Source organism: Pteropus alecto, unplaced genomic scaffold (genome assembly GCF_000325575.1).
Source record: "Pteropus alecto unplaced genomic scaffold, ASM32557v1 scaffold95, whole genome shotgun sequence".
NCBI classification, from domain to species: domain Eukaryota; kingdom Metazoa; phylum Chordata; class Mammalia; order Chiroptera; family Pteropodidae; genus Pteropus; species Pteropus alecto.
Window position 1 is genome coordinate 20,738,521 of NW_006441071.1, and position 12,428 is coordinate 20,750,948.

At 35.1% G+C, this 12,428-nt stretch overlaps 1 pseudogene; it reads left to right on the forward strand.

Annotated features, from left to right (window-relative positions):
- Nucleotides 1–3,981: 3,981 nt before the first annotated feature.
- LOC112485181 lies at nt 3,982–4,100 on the forward strand (annotated as a pseudogene).
- The last annotated feature ends 8,328 nt before the right edge of the window (nt 4,101–12,428 follow it).

The window sequence follows — 12,428 nt, forward strand, 5'->3', positions numbered from 1 at the left end:
TAGAGGAGAAAGGCAGCAAGTATCACAGATGGAATGCCTAAATTTCAAATTTCATTATTAATACAGAGATAAGCTTAAAGAATCTTTTAAAGTATGGAGTTGTTTATGGTTTCCTTAAATTATTCATCTTAATGGTCAATTAATTGACTGAATGGAAACTCCGACAGCAGATAAGTTAAACTTGAAATCACTGACATACTTGAAACACTCGTGTTTTGTTCAGTGATTAGAGGAAGATCTGCAGGTTGTAGATAGCAGGTGCATAGATGACAAATAGGATTGTTTGTTTTAAAACTCTATTATATTCTTATCTTAATGTTGTGGATGGTGAGAGGGAAGGGGATCAAACCTCTGAAGAGATGAGTAAATTTGTCAATTTATTCATAATACCGAAGCCTTTAATATTTCTTTAGAAGAGGTTAAATGTGCCAACTCTTTCTGACTATGTAGTCTGTATCTTAGGAAACTAATATAGATTAGTCCGATAATGACTGTGACTCATTCCTGTGATGCTAAAATGCATATTTCATTATTCATAGTCCTTTTAAAAAATGAATAAGAACTCATTAATTTTCTCAATTATAGCTATATCTATTGCATTATGCCAATTTTGTTTGAGAATACAATTTAGTAAACTGTTCTAGGCTGGAAGAATCAATGGTTCACTACAATGTGCTTAGTCATTTCTATTAAAAATAGAAATTTGTTTACTGGCATCCTGGAGACCTGGTCAATTAAAGATTTTTCAGTGCTAGGCATCCACTTTTCCCACGGAAAAGAAAAAAAAATCTCATTAGACATGGCATTTTAATTAAAAGCTATTAGGTACCAATTCCTTCTAACTGAAGCAATAGTTTTCAGAAAAAAAATTATTTATTAAGGGATGAGTTCTTAGCTTGAAATGAAGCCACATTCAGCTACTAATGATAAAAATCACTGTTAACTTCATTAAAGACCATTCACCTTCATATTCTAAATCAAAGCTAGTTCTTTGTTTTGTTTTGTTTTGTTTTGTTTTAAACATCAATGTTACTGCTGGCAACATTCATCAATTGAATTTTTTCAGTGTTTTTCACTATTAATCATTGTGCCTTTTTTTCCCCCCATCTAGAAACTAGTGGGATGTTTCTATTGCTTTTGGATTTCATTCCAACATTCTAACTCAACAGAAAGCAAGGCAGATCCACGATGGAGTATTTAACTTAAACTGGGGATGGAAGTGGGAGGGGAGTTGGGATTGGAAGTAAAAACGGGAAAATGCTTCAGTTTCTTGTATATTTAATGTCTCCATTAATTAGAGTCAGCTTATTTCTGTTCATTCATTTCCTCATTGCAAGTGGAAGAGATATTACCGGACGGAAACTGGTGTAAATCTCATGCAAATGATTTTTATTGAACATGTACTGTGCACGTTTTAGGGACTGTATTCTACCTAAATAATGCAGGAGCATGTGATGCCTGCCAAATCCCACACAATGTTGAAACCCCAGTTAGTGTTTTATCTTTAAAGAGAAAGCTCAGCGTCCTTTTGGCAGTTGATAAGTTCAGATAGAAAACATGCCAGCAGTGTGGACCGATGCATTATCACACGCACACCCCTGCCTCATCATATGCCATAACATTGGCAAGCAGAGCCCAGAGCTCTTTAAGAACAAGAAGCTCATAAATAATAGTTGAATCACACAAGGGATAATTAAATGAGACAACTGAATGCTAATGGACTCCCCAGCAGAAAATACTCCTCAGTGAGGATCATACCTGCCTCTCCTTTCTTTCTTTTCTTTTTTTTTTTCCTCTCAGTTTTAGTTCTGACTAACAGTTCATTATTGTAGATACTTTTCAAATGAGAGTGTTTTAAAAAATTGTCAAACTCTGCAAAACATTTGCAGGCATTTTCATATTAGGAAAGTTTCTTCAATGTATATAAACATAGATATATTCTTATTTTTTAAATTTTTTAGCTCTAATTTTGTCATTCTAATGACATATACCTGTTTGACAAACCAACCACAGATAACATTCCTGAAAAGCAAAAGGAGAAAATTCCATAATGTGCAGAATCTCACTGAACTGCATGCGCATCCCACAATATGAGTAGAATTCATTCATTCTTTTCATTTAGGATAAATACACATCAATGTTATAGCTGCCTTCTCATTCTTAAAAAAATAAGATTCACAATGAATTTCAATGATTCTTCACCAACCTCCTCCAAATTCTTTTTCAGAAATGCTTAATGTTTCAGGCTTGACAGCTTTGTACTCAAGGTTGACAGGGTATTTTTAGTGTCCCAAGTATTTTAAAGGCTTGAAAAAAATCTAGCTCTGGTTTGCTTGTTTATGAAATACATTTAGCAGACAATTACAGTTGGTTTAATATGCATTTATTGCTGTCTGAGGAAAAAATGCCTTCGGCTTTTTTGGCAAAAGGAAGAGAAATATGCATTTGCTTACAGTGAGCCATTCAGAATGTGGCATGCTTGTTGATCACTAAGGATTGTGCTTCTTGCAACAGTGAAAGGAAGAGCTATAAAAGGAGGTAAATCTAGCTTAGCTCTACTTCTTGATCAATGCAAGGAGCCTGGGGTCCCCGTTCTGACCCATTTTCATTTAGTATCAACAAGATTAAGTTGCATAGCAGTGCAAAGGTGCACCTCTCTTTCAGGCAGGGCTCTGCAAATTATGTGAAAATCTACTTTGTCACTTTGGTCAGTCATCCAATATTTATTTAGCACCTATAAAGTACCAGACCCTGTAGTCAGTTCTGGAGCTAAAAATGTAAATAGAATGAAACTTGTCACTGCCCTCTTGGTGATTAGTATGCAAGGAGAACAGACATAAAGAAATAATTAAAAGATCAGCGAGATCCCTGACAGGACACAATATCACTTATACATTATTCCAGCCTGAAATACAGAACATAAATCTAACTATGATGAAACATCAGAAAAAAACAAAATGACATCAGTTCTATTTAAAAGAGAAAAACTGACTCTATTCTTCAAAAATATTTTCTCGATAGACAAAAGCTATGGAAATTTTCTGAATTAAAGACTAAGAGATAATTAAATGAACCTAGACTACATTGTCCTAGTAGGTAAATGAAAAAAAAAATGGTATACAGACAGTATAATGGAAAAACCTTGATCTTCTACCTTCTGTATCGAGAAGAACCCAGCTCTTCCCTGTGAGCCTCCTCTACTACTCACGCAAAACATTTCACTTCTGGTCATCAAACGTGTGAAGGGTTTTCTCTACACCACCAAGCAATTCTCAGACACCAGCAGGGTGTCCAAGAATTCAACTCCATTCTGACACTATCTACCCAGAGATAGCATCAGACTCAACGGATTAAAGGCTCAGTCCTACAAGACTGTCCCCCATCCCCTTCACACCCACACTTTGGGCACCAGATTATCACCTGTGCTTCTCACCGACTGACTATAGGTTGAGAGTTCCAATGACCCCCTACTTGGGTTTGATTCATTTGCTAGAGTGGCTCACAGAACTCAGGGAAACACCTACTTATGTTCATCAGTTTATTAAAGGATATGATAAAAGATATAGATGAACAGCCAAGTGGAAGAAATGCATAGGACAAGGTATATGGAAGGGCACAGAGCCTTCCACGCTTCCTCCAGGCGTGCCACTCTCCCAGAACCTCCATGTGTTCACCGACCTGGAAGTTCTCTATACTTTCGGGATTTTATGGAGGCTTCGTCACGTAGGCATAATCGATCATAAACTCCATTTTCAGCTCTTCTCCATTCTCAAGAGAATGAAGGGTAGGGCTGAAAATTCCAAACTTCTAATTATGGCTTGGTCTTTCTAGTGACTAACCCTCATCCAAGAGCCATCCAGAGCCATCTCATTAAAATAAAAGATACTCCTATCACCCAGGAATTTACAAGGTTTTCAGAAGCTCTATAATCAGAAACAGAGATCAAATTTATTAGAGGTCAATATTAGAACAAGAAATACTGTCTACGGCCATAACGCCCTGAACAAGCCCGATCCCATCTGGTCTCGGAAGCTAAGCAGGGTCGGGCCTGGTTAGTACTTGGATGGGGGACCACCTAGGATGACCAGGTGCTGTAGGAGTAAAAAATTAAAAAATAAATAAAAATAAAAAATAAGGAATTGTAAGCTGACAAGGTCCTTGCAATTTATGAGGTCAATCAAGGGTTGCCTTGCCTAAAAATAATGTTCTAGTGTTCTTATCACTTAAGAAATTATAAGGATTTTAGGAGCTCTGTGGCAGAAACTGGAGGATGAGACCAATATATATTTTCTATTATCTCACAGATGGTAATTAGATTAAAGTAACACATCAATGATAAGTTTACCAAAGCCAATAACTCCACTGTGGTTATGAAAGGGAATTTCCCTATTCATAAGAAATACATTCTGAAGTACATTGGAATAAAAAGCTATGATGTATGTAACTTACACTCAAGTAGTTCAGAAAAATAATTTGTGTGTTTGTGTTTACTGTGTGTGTGTGTGTGTGCATGAGAGAGAGAGAGAGAAGGAGAAAGGATGCAAATGATAAAGCTAACAATCTGTGAATCTGGGTAAAGAACGTTCTGTTTACTATTCTTTCAATTGCTACATAAGTTTGAAATTATAAACTTATAATTGAAAAGTTTTTTAAAAGATGTTTGCTGCAAAGGAATTACACAAGATGCTATGGAATATGTGCAGAGTAATATAGCCTATTTCTAAGGTGGGGTGCCTCAGATAGTAGTACTTAAGATGATTCATAAAAGAGAAAGAGGGGTTTGGGGTGAAGTAAGGAGTATGAGGTGTTAGGACATCATTCTAGGCACAAACATCTATGAGGGCATTGAGTTAGTTAAGTATTCAAAACTGACAAAGTCTAATATAGCTAGAGCACAAAGGTGGCAGGGAAATGGGCTCAGAGGAAAATGGAAGGGGTAGCAGGTATCTGATTATATAGGGTCTCATAAACCAAGTCATGAGAACTGGTAAGTCTGGAACTATCATGATAAATAGTGCGATATAATTCAAGGCTAAAAAAAAAATTATTTTAACTAACAAAAAATAGGAAAGGTAAAGATCTTCAATGGGTAAGAGTCTGTTTTAGTGAATCCAACCTGAGACCCCAGATGATGAGGGCCCACACCCTCTTCCTTCCTCCTTTCTCAGAATCCAAAGGACTCAACTCTATTCCTACCTCATCCATCAGTGAAACCGATAGTAAGTAGAGCCCCCATGCCAGGTGGAATGGTCATGGAAGGAGGAAATGCTAATGAGTGGTTGATTGGAGCCAACTAGCTAAGGAAGAGAGAGAGGAGCAGTAAGAATCTACAGGAAGGATGTTCTCAGCAAACCTCCACAAGATGTCCTCAGTGAATAAAGGTTTAAGGTCACAACTCTAGGCATCTGTCTGAAAGAAAAGTCAGAGAAAATAATGAAGCCCTCTTTTAAGTATCTGTGACTTTATTTAAGCTTGACTGCATCACTTGAATTTCAAGTGAAAGGCTGACTGAAACTTTCTGTAGTGTTCCTGTGTGTTTCACCACCTACAGGTAAGACCTCTTTGCATGTCACTTCTTTTTCTTCCATGATAACAGGTTTAGTTTGAGATTACAAATATTTTACAAAGATATCTTGACCATAGTGAAGAGAATGCATTGTGATGCGGGGGTAGGAAGATGAAAGGGGAAGTATATCTTCTGAGAAGCAAGTTAAAGGGCTGCTAAATTATCTAGATGACAATTATCCATGACTATCTAAGTTACATCTATGGTGACATTCCACTGTGAATATTTTGTAAGTCTTTTCCATTTAAATATTTTGGAGAAAAATCTGTTTTCACATTTTGAATGTGCTTAAAATTAGATACCATTATTAATTAGCATTCTAACCTCTTGGAATTTAATACCCTGCAACAACTTTACCTAGGTACAATGTTATATAAGTAATCTGGATCCCAAGAGCATTCTGCTAACTAGGAATTTACTTCTTACTGAAGCAAAAACAAATAGCCTAAAGTATCCGAGCAATTATGCTATCACCCACAGAGCCTCCCAGAACCTACCTAGTATACCTAGTGCTTTTCCTTAGGGCTACAGAAGGAGCTGCAAAGTGAAGTTGGCATGGAACTGCTAGAAATTGAAATGACCCTGACATCTTTTAAATGTATTTTTTGTGTATTCAAACAGGTACTGGCTCTAGAAGGTGGTCATTTAACTCAAAACATGTACTAGACTGACAGTTCCTTTCTTTGATTTTTAGGAGACTTAATAAGGTGTTTTATTTATTTGTCTGTAGTAAAAAAAAAAAATCTTTTTAAAATGTTAAGTTTTGATTTATAAAACCAAAGAACCTATACCTCTTTTTGAAGTCAAAATTAATGCTTTAGTCATAAGTGAAAGTACTCTGTGTTCTCCAAAGTTAGATCTAAGAATCTTAGTAAATTTTGTAATTATTCTCATGAAAAATGTGAAATATTAGCATAATTGGGAGAAATTTTCATATTTGCTTTTCTAAGACTCATATACTTATTGTTATGCAGAGCTGAAACAAACACATAAACAAATTATCAGTGAATCTTTATATTACGTCTTTAATTTGTTCAGGTACTTTTAAAGTACCATCACAGATGCATTAAACAAGAAAAATGCAAGTCAAAACCTATATCTACAGGTCAAAGATTTTTCTCTAACAAATTTTAAATAGCCTGCAAATTGTTCAGTGCATTCTCACACCTTGCCATGGAGATAGAGATAAGTATAATAACTTTGATCATAAAGACAGAAGGCACAATGTGATAGAGAAACTGGGAACAGAATGGCAGCCATCACTGAACAAACATCAAAGCCCAATTCTACACATTTTCCTCTTTAATTTCTATTCGATGAACTTTGATAACACTCACATGAACTTTGGCAATCACTCTTACAATCTAGAACCTGACCTCTACCCTGTCTCTCAGAAAGACCACATCCATTACACAAAGATTCAGCCCCTTTTCCCACCAGTCACAAGACTAGCTCATCTTTTCTCTGGGAAACTCTTGAGTACTCCATCCCACTGCTCCTAAGAGCTTGCCTGGATAACCCAGATAATTTGAAGCTGGTCAACAGCTCTAGGTTAGGCAGGAAGAGGCTATACTGCTGGGGCCATATTACATGTATCTGTGGGAATCTACATTTTGAGGGGGGAAAAACATTCTATTTAAATTTGTTCAAACACTTAAGAGAATTTACTGGTTCACTGAACTCAATATTTTGCAAGAGGGTTGGCTTCAGTTAATGTAGATCAAGAGTTGCTTCTCTGAATCACTCTGCTCTGCCTTCTGTTACATTGCCTTCACACTCCGATTCCATAGGCTGTTTCGATAGCTCAGGAGTCTCACCATCATTTCCACACGTTACATCAAGATGGCTGTACCAGTTGGCTAAGCCTGCCATAACAATGTACAGCTAAAACAACAGAAATTTGTTTCCTCGCAGCTCTGGAGTTTAGAAGTTTGAGATCAAGGTGTCATCATGGTTGGTTTCATTCTGGGGCCTCTCTCTTTGGCTCATAGATGGCCTATGTCTTCACATGGCCATTCTTCTTTGTGTGTCTGTGTACTCATCAATGACACCAGTGACATTGGATTAGGGCCTGCCCATATGACCTCGCTTTACCTCCATTACCTCTTTAAAGGCCTGTCTCCAAATACAATCACATTCTAAGTTACCGCTAGGGGTTAGGATTTTTATGAATTTTGAGGGGACATAATTCAGCCTATAACAATGATATTTATAGGTGGTCAAATGAGCAATTTAGACCTATAGTATGAAGTTCCTGGAAAAGAGAGATGGTTTCCTTTGGTACTTTCTGTGAAAGAGAGAGCTTCAGTTTTTCACAAGTCTCAGCAAATACATGGTCACTGATCTCATTGATGGCTTGGGATGATGGACTTCTTGAAGCTTGCATTATGGCCAGTGAGGTGAGATTAGACTGTCATCTGGGTCCATCCTTAGAGCTCAGTAGGAGCTCAAAATCACATGCAAGATAATAGGAGAGTGATGGTTTCCCAGAGGAAATGTGGATGCCATTAGGAAGGAGCAGGGATATTAGACAACCCTAAACAAAACATGTACATTAGCTCAACAATAAGAAGTGGCAAAATATCTCAGGCAATGGAAATAAAAAATCACTGTATTGCGTCCACCACAATAATTATTGGCTCAGCAAAGAGATTCGATAGGTGTAGAAATGTTGGGGGGAAAAGTATTCACTGTGTCAAAGTATCACTTTATAGACTACATATTAATTACAATGGAAAAGTCTGATAGATATCACCTGAACTGAAATGATCAAATTTAGCAATTGGTGAGACACAGAAATTATAATGCCACGTAGGTAGTGTTTCCACCCCCAAAATGTTTAACTTGGATCTAATCATGAGGAAAGAATCCAAAAAGAGGGCATTTTTCAACATGATTTGCTGGATGTTTTCAAAAATGCCAATATTATGAAGGACTCAAAAAGGCTGGGAAACCATACTAAAGATAATAGAGATGACAAGTGAAACGTAACATATGATTCTTGGTTGAAATTTGAATCAAATAAAATAGAAACAAAAAATTATAAAAGACTCAAATGGGTCAATTGGGGAAATTCATATATGAACTACAGTGTATGAAAGATGATCAAATATCGGTGTTAGGTTTACACAGTATAGTATTGAATTTTGTTTTGTTTATGGAGGAGAATGTCTTTGTTATTGGACAATATATGCTGAAATATATCGATGTATATTTAAATGCTAAAAATATCACATGTCCTAGTCTTGACTTACTATTAGGTAGTGAGATAGATGTTATTCCATCAAAAATAATAAATGCTTTGATGTTTATTTTCTTGAAAGTTTCAGTCTTTTATGATGCCAAATAACTATTGATATTCCTTTGGTTCCTTGAATTTTTCTTCCTCTTTAAAATGAAAAGCATATAAAATATGAAGGGTCTGTCACTTAAAAAGTGCACTTTTTTTACACCATAGAGAAAATGAAAATGAAAATGAAAATTGGAAGAAACTGTTTATAACCTCCTCAACAAAACTAATTTCTTTATGCAAAAGGCAACTGTGGCAGTGAAGAAAATTGGGGCATACCACAAAAATATATCTTGGATGTTTTAAATGTTAAAGATACAGCATTTTTAATGCTTATTATATATACATATATATGTATACATACATATATATATTCTTTCCCTTATTTTATATATATATATACGTGTGTGTGTGTGTGTGTGTGTGTGTGTGTGTGTGTATATATATATTCTTTCCCTCCCATATATTCTTTCCCTCCCCTGTGAAAAATAAAAATTTGGTTTCTTTTGTCACTTTTTTTCTTTAAGCAATAATTACTGAGCATCTTGTCATTTATAAGAAATATTTTCAATTTCCATGAGAAAATAACCAAGAGGAAAAGGACTTAAATAGTTGGAGAGGTTTAGACTACATTTAAAGAACTCATTGTCAGATTAATGGCAAATTTAAGAAGTCTCACTTACTTCCCGCCCCCCCGAAAAATGACCATTGCCTATAGATAGTTTGGGTATGTATTTATGAAAGGTTTCTACTTTACTTTGAAATTTTTCAGATATATAATAATTGATAAGTATTAAGATACTGGTATGTTTCCTAAAGGTTTAAAGGTGTTTTGTTTTTGAGAAATGTAGTAACAATAGAGGCTCAAAACTATTTCTAAACCCCATAAAAAACAATGTGCACCTATGCTCATTTCTGATTTTATAGTATGTGCCAGGTACATAGCCCAACTTACTAATAGTGTTTACCTTACCATCTTATAAGAAAGATGGTAAGGTAAACACTATTAGTAAGTTGGGCTATGTACAAAGATGTTTATTATGAGTCCATATGTACACGATAGCCCCATATCAGGAGAAGGATATAATTGCATTAGAGAGCACAAAATGTTTCCCAGGGTTTCCAGTTCTTTTGCAACAACCCAGTTAATTTTCACCCACTTTTTCTTTCATTAATCTACATTTGACTTCTATCTTCTTAATATAATAAAGAGTTAACAAAAACTTATTAAGATAATCTCCATTATATCTCATCACTACTTTTTTTAAAAAGGGGGAGAATCATGTATTTATTAATTCACTCGGTTCTTGAATGTCGGCTGCTATTTTGGTAAACTATACAATATTACAAACCACATTAAAACTTTGTGGCTTAAACCAAAAACAATGTTTTATTAGCTCACAATTCTGCAGTACGAGCTGAGCTAAGTTGGGTGGTTCTTTTGTGCCACCAGCTGGTAGTGTAGTCATTCTGCTGACCCGAACCATGTTCAAAATGGCCCACTCACATGGCTAGCAGGAAGTGCTGGTTATGAATTGGAAGATCAGATGGGGCTGTTGATTGAAGTGCCTCCATCCTCCTCCACTTAGCCTCTCCAAGCAGCTTAGGTTCATAGCATGATGGCTGGCTCCAGCAAATTGCTTAAGTCTAGCCTTGAATATTACATAATGTCACTCTGTCACATCCTGTTAGTCAAAGTAAATTATAAGCATAGCCGAAATTAGAAATAATTATAGAAATAAAAAAAATCATATTTGCTATTATTTATATATACATATATATTTCACACTTCTGACTTCTTATATGCTATTGTTGCATATTATATATATGTATATATATATGTGGATATATATACATATATGTGTATATATAAAAAGCATAGTATTTACCATTATATATATTTATATTCTTCCTAACTTCTTATATTATATATATGCAATAAACAACAAAAGTCAGAAGGGATATATGTATTATTATATATATTATATTTATAATAGTGTAGATGAAAAAAATACAAACCTGACAAGCTCAAGAGAGGCCAGTAAGCCGGGCTCTACAAACTCAGAGACCAAAAATAACCACATAGGATGGTCTGAATATAAAAATTTCTGACAAAAAGCAGGTCACGGAGGGTAGTCATATCCTGGGCTTTTAGCTTTCTTGACAAAGGTCAATTGTTACCTTAATTGAGCCCATCCATTGTCTTTTTGCATCTAAGATAACAAACCCTTGAAATGTTAGAGCAATCGCTTTTTTCCAGACCCCTCGGGGCACAGCCCACTGCACCAGAACATGAGACCACAGAACCCCTCATGGTTATCTTGTGTCTTCCCCCTTCCTACACACCATCTCTTTGTGCTGTAAATGTTAATTAGTAACTCTCCTGTACCCACCAATGTAAAAGAAGTATGTGTCTCTCTTTTTTACTTTTTATCCAGTCCAAAAATTCCCTACTCTGCTTTCTCCCGCCCCCTTAATCTACTGCCAATGAATCCTCCTCACATCTCCTCCTTTGATTCTAATGTATAAAATAAGCTGAAAACCTGCCATTCTACAGAGCATTTGCTTAATTCATTGAGATTTTGCTTCCCGGCAATTGTCAGTTTGGCTCAAATAAATTTATTAAAATTCTCTACAGATTTGGATGTTTATTATGCTGACAATAGTAAATACTATGCTTTCTGTATATGTAATTCTATGAGTGTGTCTCACGATATATATACTTACACAGCTATAAATATGCATAAACACAGAAATAGCCTATATGAAGTAAAGAGGGAGATAAATGTCATTAAAATGTCTTAGAGTCTTTCCATTATAAATTAGCTCAAGAAGAAAGGCTGAAAATTAATTATCTAGGCATCCATCTCAAAAAAATTTTAAAAATCAGTAAATTATACCCAAAGTAAATAGAAGGAGAGGAAAAATAAAAAGCAGATAGTAAAGAAAAAGAAAACAAACATCCGATATAGATGATCAACAAAATAGAAGCTTGTTTGTTGAAAAGAATATAAAATAAATGCATTTCTGAAGAGACTTATCAAGGAAAAAAAGAATCACAAATAACCAAGAAGAAAAATGAACAGGGTGCAAAGCTATAGCTCTTAAAGGCATTACAAAGATTAACAAGATATTATTGTAATATCTTTATGCCAGTATATTTGAAAAGTTAGATGATAAATACAAATTCTAGAAAAACATAACATACAAAAATTGGCCCTCAAAAACTAGAAAATCTGAATAGTTTTATGTCTACTAAAGTTCTTGAATCTATTTTTATAAACATCTCCACTCTCACACAAATACACAAAACCATCTTCAGGTCCAGATGGCTTCACCAGTGAATATGGGACATATCAAGTATATAAGAAAAGAATAATACAATCAATAAAACACTTCCAGAGAATTTTAAAAATCAGAAATAGTTTCCAATTCATTTTATGAGGCCACAATAATCTGGACACAAACCTGACAAGGACTCCTGAGAAAGAAAAATTACTGGTTAATCTCATTCATGAATACAAAAATACTAAATATAAATATTAGCATTTTGAATTAACATACACAACACGT